Below are 13,384 nucleotides of genomic sequence, written 5' to 3'. Positions count from 1 at the left end.
TGATTCTCTTTATTTCAAATAGCACTTTTTGCCTTCAGGTCTCTTGCTGGGTATTGATAGAGTCTTTCTTTCGGTTAATCTTTGCCTACCATATATTTCTTATCATTATGACTTAAATATTTCTCATTCAAATAGCATGTGGCTGGATTTGCTGGCTCAATCAAAGTATCTATATATAAACTGGATAGTTTATTTTGCTTATATTGCTGTGACAATAAATATATTTGAACATATTTGTACAATCCTAATTTTTGTTTTTCATAAATTATGCTCTGTTTTCCTTGTTTCTTTCCTCCTATTGGATTAACGGAGCGTTTCTTTATTCCCTTCTATTCCTTTTCTTTTGGTATTTACTCTTAACTTTTGAACCTTTTACCTGACTTAGAACAGTCTCAAGTTAATCAAAATCTTGATGTGTCTCTTCAATAGTATTAGAACGTTGGATCTTTAGTTCCAGGTCACCTTCATTTTCCATTTACTGTCTGTCTTACATGATTTTCTTGTCTAGTAATTTATTTCCTTTTGCTACCTCCCTTCCCTCATTAATTATGATTTTTACTTATTATCTGGTACAGACAATGTTTCCATAGTAGAAATGTTCTTTGCAAACCACTTCCTCTTTCTGGGTTTAATTTCCTTCTTCCTTGAGTAGCTCTTTAATTGAGTCTCAATCTTCATTTGAAAAACATTTTTATGTTTTCATATGTAACTCAGTTTTCAATATGTAACTCTTTACCGGAAACTCAATTAAATGGTAATGGTATTCCACTGTACTAGTCTATTGTTATTGAGAACTGTTATTAGTGTAAGTAATCTGTCTTTTCTCAATGGTGGCTTTTAAGATTTACTCATCTTTACTACTTCAGTGTGTGTGTGTGTTTAAAAATTTACTTGTTTGAGAAAGCTGTGCTTCTTGAATCAAAAATGCATGTCTTTCTTCAACTGAAAAATACTGAATCATTAGTTTAAAAACAATAGTATTTCTTTCTGCCCATTCTCTCTTATCTGCCTTTCTGATTACAAACCTGTTGAACTTTCTCTTTTTGGTATCTCCTAATCTTTCTTTAAAGGCGTTCCTGGTGGCTCAGTGGTAAAGAATCCGCCTGCCAATGCAGGAGGCCTGATCCTCTGGAAAAGGAAATGTCAACCTACTCCAGTATTCTTGCCTGGGAAATCCCACGGATAGAGGAGCCTGGTGGGCCACAGTCCATGGGGTCACAAAGAGTTGGACATGACTGCACACAGCACAGTATATAATGAATTTCTTTAGAAATATCTTTCAGTTCATTAATTCTCTTTTCAGTGGTTTTAAAATTTTTGTTCAAGTGGTTCATTGAGTTCTTTTTTTTTCCATTGCAGGGACTCAGTTTTTCATTCCTAGATGTTCCTTTTGGTTTTCTTTTTGTACTGATTTATTTTCTTTTTAGAGTGTCTTGCTATATGTTCAAAGTCTTGCACGAGCTGATCTCATAAGATGCAAACAAAATATAAATGTAACGTTTCTCTTAATTCCCATTTAAACTTGATGCATGCTGAGGCCTTTTCCCTGCCTTTTGGGTGAAGTCATACACAAGTCTCATAAATATTATAGTTATCATTAGATAATTAGGCATCCTGTGATTACTTTTAGACACAAGAATAATGATAAAAAGACAACCCAATTTTAAGACAAGCACAACACTTGAACAGAAATTTTAAGAATATAAATGAGTGCTAATAAGCACATGAAAAGATGATGAAAAGTCACCAGAGAAACATGAGACACCACTTCACACACACTATAATGATCAAAATTAGAGCGACAAAGAAAACCAGTATTGGCGAAAAGTGAACCAATCGGGAGTCTTATATATTGCCAAAAAGAGTGTTAAATGGTACAGTCTTTTAAAAACCTATTTATTAATTGCTGTTCTGTGACTCAGCAATTCTACCTGTGGTTCTCTACGCAAAAGAAATGAGAACACGTGTCCATAAAAGTCTTGTATGGCAATATTCAGAGCAGTCTTATTTATAGTAGCCCCAAATTAGAAATAGCACAAATGTCCATTAACAGGTGAATGAACACATTTTTTTATATCTATACAGTGGAATGCTACTCAACAACAACAAAAGCAAAGAACTACTGATATAACAACAACTGGGGTGAATGTCAAAGGTGTTAAGCTGAATGAGAGAAGCCAGATACAGCATATGATTCTATTTATATGACGTTCTAAAACAAAGAAAACTAAGACCTAGTGATTGAAATCAGAATGTCGGGGATTCACTGGAAAAGGGCCCAAGAGAAGTTCTGCTCTTCTTTCTCCATCTTTTTTAGTTAGACGTTTAGGTCATTGATTTTTGAACTTTATTTCTTTCTAATATCAGTACTTAAAGCTAAATATTGTTTTGGCTGCAGCCCATAAAGTTTGGTATGTAATGTTTCCATTATCATTCAGTTCAAAATATTTTCTAAATCCTCTTGTGATTTCTTCTTTGACCAATAGGCTATTTTCTGCATATTGCTTAATTTGTAGATACTTGGGGATTTTCTAGGTATATTTTTGTTACTGGCTTCTAATTGATTACCATTTTGTCCAGAGAATTATCTCAGTCCCCTTAGATTCATTGAAACTTGTTGTATGATTCAGAAAATGGTCTAACTGTGATGGTTACATGCGCACTTCAAAATACATGTATTTTGTAGTTGGAGGGTATAATGTTTAATAAATGCCGACTGGGTCAGGTTGGTTGATAGTGTTGTTCAAACCATCTATAATCTGGTTTTTTGTCTACCTGTTATATAATTACAGAGAAACAGATGTTAAAATCTCCAGCTATGAGTATGAATTTGTCTATTTCTCCTTTCAGTTCTGTTAAATTTTATTTCATACATTTTGAAGTTCTGTTATTTGATGAATGGATCCTTTTAACTTCATGAGATAGCCCTGCTTTATTTTCTGGTAATAATCTCATCTTTAAAAAAATTAGTATACTATCTCTTGCTAATTTTCACTTCAATTTGAGATATGTACGTTATTACATTTATAGTTGTAAAGATCGAGTGAGACTGGCCAAGTTTGTATAACTAGTGAACACTAAAAGTAGAGCATACTAAAGTTAGCTGAGCATAGTAGAGCATACTAAAGTTTTTGAATCCGACAGAAAGTCTTCAAAGTTATAGCTACTTTAATTAATATAGTCTCCTATGATAAAGTTCTATAAAATGTCTTTTTAAAAATCTTTTTGGCTTTCACAATATTTAGCTATTTAATATTTATTCCTACATGCATGAATAATTATTCTTATTAATATTCATGCCTCTCTCATCGTTCTTTACCTCCACTGTATTCATTCCCACCACAATACAACATTACCAAAGTAAGCTACATCCCAGAAATTAAAAGGAAGCTGAGAATTGAGCTTCTTAAAAAAATATATTCAATTATAGGAAAATAATTTATTATGACATTTTCTTGTCTGTTAGGAAAAACTATTTATTAATGACTGCAAACCCAAGTATACAATTATGTGATGTGATTATTACAATGTGCTTCTTTCATAAAATCATAGAATCCTATTGTATTTTATATTAAATTTTTTGTTTTAAAACTTCTCCACATTAAAAAAGAATGAAAATTTCTCTTGATCTTCTATGTTGAATGAATCAATTCTCTGTTTTAAATGGACTAAAGGTTAATTGCTCAAATCACTTCTGGAGTCCATTCATATCTTAGTCTTTTGTGTTATTATTCAAATTATACCAAAACATTAAATATTAACCCAGCCAGTGGCTATGAAATCCAGTTGAAACAATCAATCCTGGAGATAAGAATGTTAGGGTCATATTACAGCATTCTTTTGCAAAACAAGGAAAAATATTTAGTGCATGGAATGCAGAAAATTCTAACAAGATTTATTTACAACTGTTTGCTTTTCCTTTTTCAGGTTTACTAGAATAAATATTTGTGCAGCTGAAAGTGTTGCTGGTCACAGGTCCTTGATGGCTTCCCAGGGAAAATATGTAGTGGTAGCTTGAGTGTCAGGTTTGGGAGTAGAAGCTGGCCTATTACATAAGGTGTTCTCATTGTCTATGCATGGCTTCAGCTTTGTCTGCCTACACCCTTAGCACCTCACTGTGGCTGAATACACGCAACCTCCATGATGTACTCTTAAAGTTATCTTGGTGTCATATGCATACATTTCTCAGAATGCAAACTTAGGCAGGCAAACATGTAACTATTTTCCTAAAAGTGTATCTAAAATCTACCTTGAACCTCCTATTTCTATCACTGACAGGCAACTTCATCAGTCTTGGTCATTTGAAGTTAATACTTAGGTTTCTGCCCCTCCCATTTTCTCCCTACCCCAGCAAATAAGTCCTGAACAGACTTATTAGTGTCCAAGTGTTGGGGTAGAATGAGTGGGTGATGAACACATGGTGTACCTTCTCTTAAGAGGTAAGTCTTTGGATCCTGGCTCAGTTCCTGGTATACCCACTGCCAGGATTTCCCTTCACGTACTTCTCCATACAGAACTGACTTCAGTGTTGTTCTGTATCAGTCTGGGACCCACAAAAAACTCAGACAGTGGGTTCAGTTCCTCCTATGTCTAGCTGTGCCATGTCACCAGTACTGCTGTTCCATTATCACTGCAGCATGGAGCACAGAGGCAAGAGTGTTTCTTACCCAAGTCTCAGATGGACAGCAGGGCACGGTATATCTCTACTTGTATTAATGAGGATAAATTCAGTTTTGCTGTGGTGGCAAATGCTCCCCAAATCTCAGTGGCACAAAGGGACAAAGGTTTATTTCTCACTTGTATGTCACTCCTGGGTCAGGCATGGTACTGCTGGTTCTTGCCCTCTTCACTCTTGGGTCCAGGTTGATGGAACTGACTCTGTCTGGGACACTGCTGATATCAGAGCAGAGGAAGAGGGAACAGGGTGAACTTGGTTTTGGCTAGTAGCACAGCTCACACTTTATTGACCAAAGAAGTCAAATGGATAGGCAGAGAACTATAATTATTCCCCAGAAAAGGGGCAGCTTATGTTTTTAAATAATACAGTCTACCACACTAATCCTGGGTTCATAACCAAAGGGAAGGATCTATATTTCTCTAATAATTTAGCCTGAGGAATGGTGAGAAGTCAGCACCTTCATGCTCAAGGATATCAGTATTACTTTTCCTCTTCTTAAGTTCTCCTCTCCAGTCAAGGAGGACCTTATCTAGTCTTCAGGGAGGATGGTCTGGTTCTTCATCTGTTTTCTTTTAGTTGATTGCTTATGGGAAAATTTTTTATGTTCAGTTTCTTTCAGCATTTAGCCCTTTGAAGATTAAGAGCACCCAACTTTTGCAAATCATAAATCTGAGTCCAAGGGGCATCCTAGTTATTATGGTTTTATAATGTATTTTCATATCTGCTAAACCAATCTGATTACATGGACCACAGCCTTGTCTAACTCAATAAAACTATGAGCCATTCATGTAGGGCCATCCAAGATGGACAGGTGAAAGTAGAGAATCCTGAAAAAACGTGGTCCACTGGAGAAGGGAATGGCAAACCACTTCAGTATTCTTGCCTTGAGAACTCCATGAATGGTATGAAAAGGCAAAAAGAAAGGCAAAAAGATGAATTCCCCAAGTCAGTAGGTGCCAAATATGCTACTGGGAATCAGTGGAGAAATAACTCCAGAAAGAATGAAGGGATGGAACCAAAGCAAAGACAACATCCAGTTGCGGATGTGATTGGTGATGGAAGTAAAGTGTGATGCTGTAAAGAGCAATAATGCATAGGAACCTGGAATGTTAGGTCCATGAATCAAGGCAAATTGGAAGTGATCAAACAGGAGATGGCAAGAGTGAACATCAACATTTTAGGAATCAGCGAACTAAAATGGATTGGCATGGGTGAATTTAACTCAGATGATCATTATAACTACTATCATGGGCATGAATCCCTTAGAAGAAATGGAATAGTCATCATAGTCAACAAAAGAATCCGAAATGCAGTACTTGGATGCAATCTCAAAAGCGACAGAATGATCTCTGTTCGTTTCCAAGGCATACCATTCAATACCACAGTAATCCAAGTTTATGCCCCAACCAGTAATGCTGAAGAAGCTGAAGTTGAACGGTTCTATGAAGACGTACAAGACCTTCTAGAACTAGCACCAAAAAAGATGTACTTTTCATTATAGGGGACTGGAATGCAAAAGTAGAAAGTCAAGAAATACCTGGAGGAACAGGCACATTTGACCTTGGAGTACAAAATGAAGCAGGGCAAAGGCTAACAGAGTTTTGCCAAGAGAATGCACTGGTCATAACACACACCCTCTTGCAACAAGAGAAGACTCTATGCATGGACATCACCAGATGGTCAATGCTGAAATCAGATTGATTATATTCTTTGCAGCCAAAGATGGAGACGCTCTATACAGTCAGCAAAAACAAGACTGGGAGCTGACTGTGGCACAGACCATGAGCTCCTTATTACCAAATTCAGACTTAAATTGAAGAAAGCAGGGAAAACCACTAGACCATTCCGGTACGACCTAAATCAAATCCCTAAAATTACACAGTAGAAGTGACAAATAGATTCAAGGGATTAGATCTGATAGACAGAGTGCCTGAAGAACTATGAACAGAGGTTCGTTACATTGTACAGGAAGCAGAGATCAAGACCATCCCCAAGAACAAGAAATGCTAAAAGGCAAAATGGGTGTCTGAGGAGGCCTTACAAATAGCTTTGAATAAAAGAGAAGCGAAAGGCAAAGGAGAAAGAAAAGATATACCCATTTGAATGCAGAGTTCCACAGAATAGCAAAGAGAGATAAGAAAGTCTTCCTCAGCAATCAATGCAAAGAAATAGAGGAAAACAATATAATGGGAAAGTCTAGAGATCTCTTCAAGAAAATTAGATATACCAAGTGAAGATTTCATGCAAAGATGGGCACAATAAAGGACAGAAATGGTATGGACCTAACAGAAGCAGAAGATATTAAGAAAAGGTAGCAAGAATGCACAGAAAACTATATAAAAAAGATCTTCAAGACCCAGATAATCACAATGGTGTGATCACTCACCAAGAGCCAGACATCCTGAAATGTGAAGTCAAGTGGGCCTTAGGAAGCATCACTACGAACAAAGCTAGTGGAGGTGATGGAATTCCATTTGAGCTATTTCAAATCCTGAAAGATGATGCTGTGAAAGTGCTACATTTAATATGCCAGCAAATTTGGAAAACTCAGCAGTTGCCACAGGACTGGAAAAGGTCAGTTTTCATTCCAATCCCAAAGAAAGGGAATCCCAAAGAATGCTCAAACTACTGCACAATTGTACTCATCTCACACGGTAGTAAAGTGCTCAAAATTCTTCAAGCCAGGCTTCAACAGTATGTGAACTGTGAACTTCCAGATTCAGGTTGGATTTAGAAAAGGCAGAGGAACCAGAGATCAAATCGCCAACATCCGCTGGATCAGCGAAAAAGCAAGAGAGTTCCAGGAAAACATCTACGTCTACTTTATTGACTATGCCAAAGCCTCTGACTGTGTGGATCACAACAAACTGTGGAAATTCTGAAAGAGATGGGAATACCAGACGACCTGACCTGCCTTCTGAGAAATCTGTATGCAGGTCAGGAAGCAACAGTTAGAACTGGACATGGAACAACAGACAGGTTTCAAATAGGGAAAGTAGTACATCAAGACTATATATTGTCACCCTGCTTATTTAACTTACATGCAGAGTACATCATGAGAAATGCTGGGCTGGATGAAGCATAAGCTGGAATCAAGATCGCTGGGAGAAATGTCAATAACCTCAGATACACAGATGACACCACCCTTACGGGAGAAAGCAAAGAAGAACTAAAGAGCCTCTTGATGAAAGTGAAAGAGGAGAGTGAAAAAGTTGGCTTAAAACTCAATATTCAGAAAACTAAGATCATGGCATCTGGTCCCATCACTTCATGGGAAATAGATGGGGAAACAATGGAAACAGTGACAGACTTTATTTTTGGGGGCTCCAAAATCACTGCAGATGGTGACTGCTGCCATGAAATTAAAAGACGCTTGCTCCTTAGAAGAAAAGTTATGACCAACCTAGACAGCATATTAAAAAGCAGAGACATTACTTTGCCAACAAAGGTTCATCTAGTCAAAGCTATGGTTTTTCCAGTAGTCATGTATGGATGTAAGAGATGGAATATAAAGAAAGCTGAGCAATGAAGAATTGATGCTTTTGAACTGTGGTGTTGGAGAAGACTCTTGAGAGTCCCTTGGACTGCAAGGAGATCCAACCAGTCCATCCTAAAGGAAATCAGTCCTGTATATTCATTGAAAGGACTGATGCTGAAGCTGATACTCCAATAATTTGGCCACCTGATGTGGAGAACTGACTCATTGGAAAAGATCCTGATGCTGGGAAAAATTGAAGGTGGAAGGATAAGGGGATGACAGGATGAGATGGCTGGATGGCATCACTGACTCAATGCACATGAGTTTGAGTAAACTACGGGAGTTGGTGATGGACAGGGAGGCACGGCATGCTGCAGTCCATGGAGTTGCAAAGAGTTGGACATGACTGAACAACTGAACTAAACTGCAAGCAAGATCCCCATTATGATTTTCAAAATTGGTCACTTGGTACAGGGATAAAAATATGCAGAAGTAAGTAGTGATGGGATCAAAATCTAAGAAGTACTGATATTTTTGAATGATTCATACATGTCATATGAGATGGTTTACTCAATTTAAATGAAGTTTAGATTAATGTTTATTTTTGGTATTTTGAACTATTCCTGTGACTTTCATTATGGCTTTCCACTTGAAGTTGCAGTTGAGAGAGACTCTACATGGCCATCACCTTCCTTGTGCCTTCTATCTTTTCTTTTGGTTTCTTTAGAAATGACCTTTTCTTCAGGCTTTCCTCAGAACCTTCCAGATCAGTTATTTCAGGTACCACTGACATCTCACTTTATAGCTGCCATTCCACTTCCTTATACCATTCACCTGCTTTAAGTATCAGCATTGCTAATTAGGGCAGATAAGCAAAATTGAAGGGTGATTCAGTTCAGATACTTCCCAAAGGTAAGAAAGACAAACCTATGAGCCCCTGCCCTATACTTGGAGGTCTGAGCTGAGCTGGGGGCTGAGGAACAGGAGCCTCTTTCCATAAGTCCTGAGAAGAAGAAGTCCTGCCCATGTCCCATTTGGCTTCTCATCATGGCAGCTGGCTGACCTGGTTTTAGTTTTGTTTGCTTATTTATTTATTTTGCAGCATTTCTTCCCTGCCAAGTAAATGCTGGCTGACACAAGCTCTCCAAGGTCATAACTGTTCTTCCAGCCATCACTATTCCATTCTATCAAGTATTGTAGAATCCATCCCCTACACTGGCCTGCCTTTCCCCTCATAGAAACAATGTTATAAATCTTTGGGTCTCCAGGAACATAAACTAGACCAGTTTGTATACAGGAAGCTGATCGGTAAATGTTTGTTGAAAAAGTTTTGAATGATTTTCCAGCCAGTGATCTTTAAGGCAAAGCATATCCTCAGGCTTTGTGTTTACCATTTTTTGCTGTTAATTTTAATTTGGTTTTACTGACTAAAAAAAAATTTTTTTTTGGTAGAAAAGTGAGATACTGTAGGCCCCACAAGGATTTACAGAATCTGGTGGATAATCCCTCCACAAAACTAGAATTTAGAGCCACATTTGTCTCTTTACTTGCCCTTTGCGTCCTATCTCCTTTTTCCTGTTCCTGCCTATAGGTCAATAAACTAGCTGTTCTTCCTGCCCCATCCCCTCTGCATATCTTTCTCGCATCACTTCCTTGTCTTCTGCTCAGATTTATTAAAAAGCATCTAGTTAGAATGTCTTTTTTCTTTTGCAACACAGCTCACCATCTTTCCTTCTCCTTTCTCCCTTTTAAGGATTCATACATCAAAGGTAATCACATCTGGGTCGACAAGAGCCCTGTTCCACTTTGCGTTGCTCCAGTCCAGGAAGTTCCCAAGTTACAACATAATGAGTTGCCAAAATCCCTTTGCTAATAAGTTGTTTGGAACTTGGAACAAATTTCCCAGCAAAAAGAAGGTTCTATGAGGTATTTACAGTTCCCAGTCCAGCCTGCAAGTTACTCACTCAACATACTACAGATTTATTGAGTCAAGCATTTGGTAAGTGCTGGTGGTTGAGAATTTTTATGTTTACCACACTGCCCTTCAGCACTGTTATTTGAGTTGAGCTGTTCACTCCCCTGGCCTCATTCTCATATATATCGTCTGTAAGAGTTTTGCTTGTTCTGGTAAACATGATCTTTAGCACTAACTGCAAGTTGTATCTCTCTATACACAATTCATCTGTAAGACACCACAGTCGTTTTCTGCACACCCAGAAGAAGCAACAATATTTTGGGCACATGTTGATGAACATATAACCCAATCTCTATGAAAGTTTGAAGCACACTAGGCCTACAGGATGAGATCCATTGCATAAAGAATAAAACATTATTATTTGCAGGGGGAGCAGAATTTCTTTAATGGTAAGAGGGAAGTTATCATCCAGATTGTTTCCTGGGATATGATTCCTAGTTAGCATACAAAAGGACCCAATATCAGCAGTGAATGATGAATGAATGGCAAAGGGTTACAGGAAGACTTCTCCTCTTCTGTCTGGGTTTCCCAAGGTTTTGAAGCATGAGGAGGAAGGACCTCAATTTACCGTATTTCCCTCCTGTGTGGTCACTGGGAAAACGCGACTCTCTGCATGTCTGTGCCTTTTTTGCTTTGCAGACTTTAGAGAGAACAAAGTCTTCATGACAAACATTGTTTTACTTTGCACCTTCCTTCTTTACCAAAGGTGGGTCAATGGAGGCTTTAAATTTCAGCTTTGAGAAACAGTATCCAAGACTCTTGACCCCAAGAGGCCCATAATTCTCTTACAAGAACTTTAAATACTTTTTGTTCCCTGTTGCAATAAACAGGTGCCTAGGAAAGGCCCCGAATCAAATATCTGTAAACACCCTTGGCCTCTGCGGCTGCCTGCTCCCTTAAAGGGCTTCGGGATTCGAGTTTTAGAGCAAGTGGCCAGCTGCCTCCCACGTGGGCTGTACTTTCCTGAAGCCACTTCAAAGGAATCTCTCCCCGCAGAATGAGGAGAGGTACAGGGGGACAGTGCTTTAATACAGGGCTCCAAGGTATGGCTCTGTAGGGCTTGTGGGTACTAGGGGTCCTTCAATGAGTGCCATCTCCTCCTGGAGGCCGGTCGCACTTCTGAGGACCAGTCCCAGGCAGAAGGGCACCTGAAGAGCCCCGAGCGCCGATCCGTGCCTCGCCGGTGGGGGGCGCTCTCCCGTGGGAACAGTCGGGCCGAGCGGAGCGGGGAGAGGCGGAGCAGGGCGGGACGCGGACCCCCCGCCCCCTGGGCCCCGCCCCTCGCTCTGCCAAACTTTGGGTTCCCAGGGAGTCTCAGCGGCCACTGGAGAGGAGGCGCGCCGCCGCCCGCCCGCCCGCCCGCCCGCCGCGTCCTCCGCCGCTGCTAGCGCCCGGCCCCGGTCGCCCGTCGCGCTCGGCCCCGAGGGCATGCGGCAGCAGCAGCGGTCCCGGTTCCCGGGCTCGGCGGCGCGGGCGAGCGTGAGCGGTGAGTGGGGCGCGGAGCTCGGGGAGGGTTCCCGGAGCTGCAGCCGGCCGGGCCGCGTGGGGAGGTCGGGGCTCATCTCTGCCGGGCCCAGCCCGCGGCTTTTTTGGGTTGCCTGGCGTCCAGCCCGGACCCCAAACCTATTCCACGTACCTTGGACAGACCTCTTTGGGCAACGTGGAGCACATCTTGCCCTTTCAGCCTTCCCTTTTTCCCGCTAGGAGTAAAAAGCCGTCGGGATGCGGAATCCGCGCTGCGTCCGTCCGTGCTCTGAGCTGGTGGGCTGGGCGCAGAGGAGCGGAGAGCCAGGCGCAGGTTCCGCTCTGCCTTTGCATAGGTCTCTCTTTCCCAAACTCGATCTTGCAGCCCTCGATGGTGAATACGAGGTTCTCCCGTAGAGCCCACAGATGTAACATTTTCCAGCCATCAACTCCTTCCGGGCTGGCGGTGTGTTAGGGAACAGTTCGAACCATGCGAGGTATCCAAAGATTTGGGAAATGGTTATTATGAATTCACTAGTAACTGTCAGAGGCAGTGCTTTGAGTAAGGGAAGGTCCTGACGGTCCCCCTCACCATCGGTAGACAAAAGCGCTTTGTTCTGTAGCAGTGTTACTTTATTGCTTTCCTTCAACAAGTTACAACTACCTAAACTTGCTTAGAAATTTCTCAAGCAAGTACTTTGAGGAGTGACTGTGCGTATTGGAAACAGTTTAGTTTTATTAAGGGAATCATTAAAACTGCCCCCAAAACATGTAGGTCATTTTTAAACGGCATTTTCCACGAAATGTTACTTACTACTGTCACTACTGTGCGTTTCTCCCCCCTCACTTCTTTGCTGCCCTGGGTATTACCTGGCTTTGGCATATTATTTTAGAAGTTAAGAGCTTCTTTCAGCTTCTCGCGGTTCCTACTTTTCTAAGTCAGAGAATAAAGTAAATGCCAGTCACAGGCGATCCCTCTCCACCAGTCGGTTACTATTTCATGCACTGCACAGCATGTCATCAATGCATGAACTTTTGTATTGCTAAGGAGAGTTATTGGGCTTTCCAGTGAACTACTTATCAGGGGTTGCTAACCCTACTTCTCATGAGAAATTGCATCCAATTTTGTGTGTTCTGATCCAGTGAATAGAATTTTCCTTTTTTTGAACAGAAACGATACAGTTAGAAACACACCACCTCTGCTCAATTAACACCATGCTTGTCCAAACAAAGTGGGCTGTTCTAAAAAAGACCAGCAAGCAACCCCTGCCAGTGAGGTTTCTATACTTGAGATAAGCTTCTGGAGGTGTCTCTTGTACCATGCGACTGTATGTATCATGTGGTGATATTCAGTCATCTGGATATAACTTATTCATTGCTATGTCAGTATAATACCAAGTGCGTGCATGTGTGTGAATGCATGCTCAGTCATATCCGACTCTGCAGCTCCATTGACTGTTGCCTGCCAGGTTCCTCTGTCCATCCATGGGATTCTCCAGGCAAGAATACTGGAGTCGGTTGCCATTCCCTTCTCCAGGGGTTCCTCCCAACCCAGGGATCAAATCCATGTTTCTTACATCTTCTGCATTGGCAGGTGGGTTCTTTAACACCAGCACTACCTGGGAAGTCCATATGAGTACCAAGTACCTAAAAAAACAGGTTATTTGAACACATTTTTCAGGTTTTCTATTTTTGTCTTTAGAATTCAAAACTTTGTAGCTTTAACTCTAAGTAACACATTTCTAAAACTTACAAATGCATAAGTAGTAGTTACCATTCTCTTTATATT

General features: G+C 40.4%; 1 protein-coding gene across 2 annotated transcripts in view; it reads left to right on the top strand.

The window, feature by feature from the left end:
• Positions 1 to 11,016: 11,016 nt before the first annotated feature.
• LPAR3 (lysophosphatidic acid receptor 3) overlaps positions 11,017 to 13,384 on the top strand; it is an 84,318-nt gene continuing 81,950 nt past the window's right edge. The window contains exon 1 of one of the 2 annotated variants that reach the window (XM_069596345.1): positions 11,017 to 11,174. The gene's annotated coding sequence lies outside the window, so the exon portion shown is untranslated. Of the gene's footprint in view, positions 11,618 to 13,384 lie in introns of both variants that reach the window. The other variant, XM_069596337.1, reaches the window with a different exon arrangement.

This window comes from Ovis canadensis, chromosome 1 (assembly GCF_042477335.2).
Source record: "Ovis canadensis isolate MfBH-ARS-UI-01 breed Bighorn chromosome 1, ARS-UI_OviCan_v2, whole genome shotgun sequence".
Lineage (NCBI taxonomy): Eukaryota > Metazoa > Chordata > Mammalia > Artiodactyla > Bovidae > Ovis > Ovis canadensis.
This window is presented reverse-complemented; position numbering and strand designations above follow the sequence as displayed.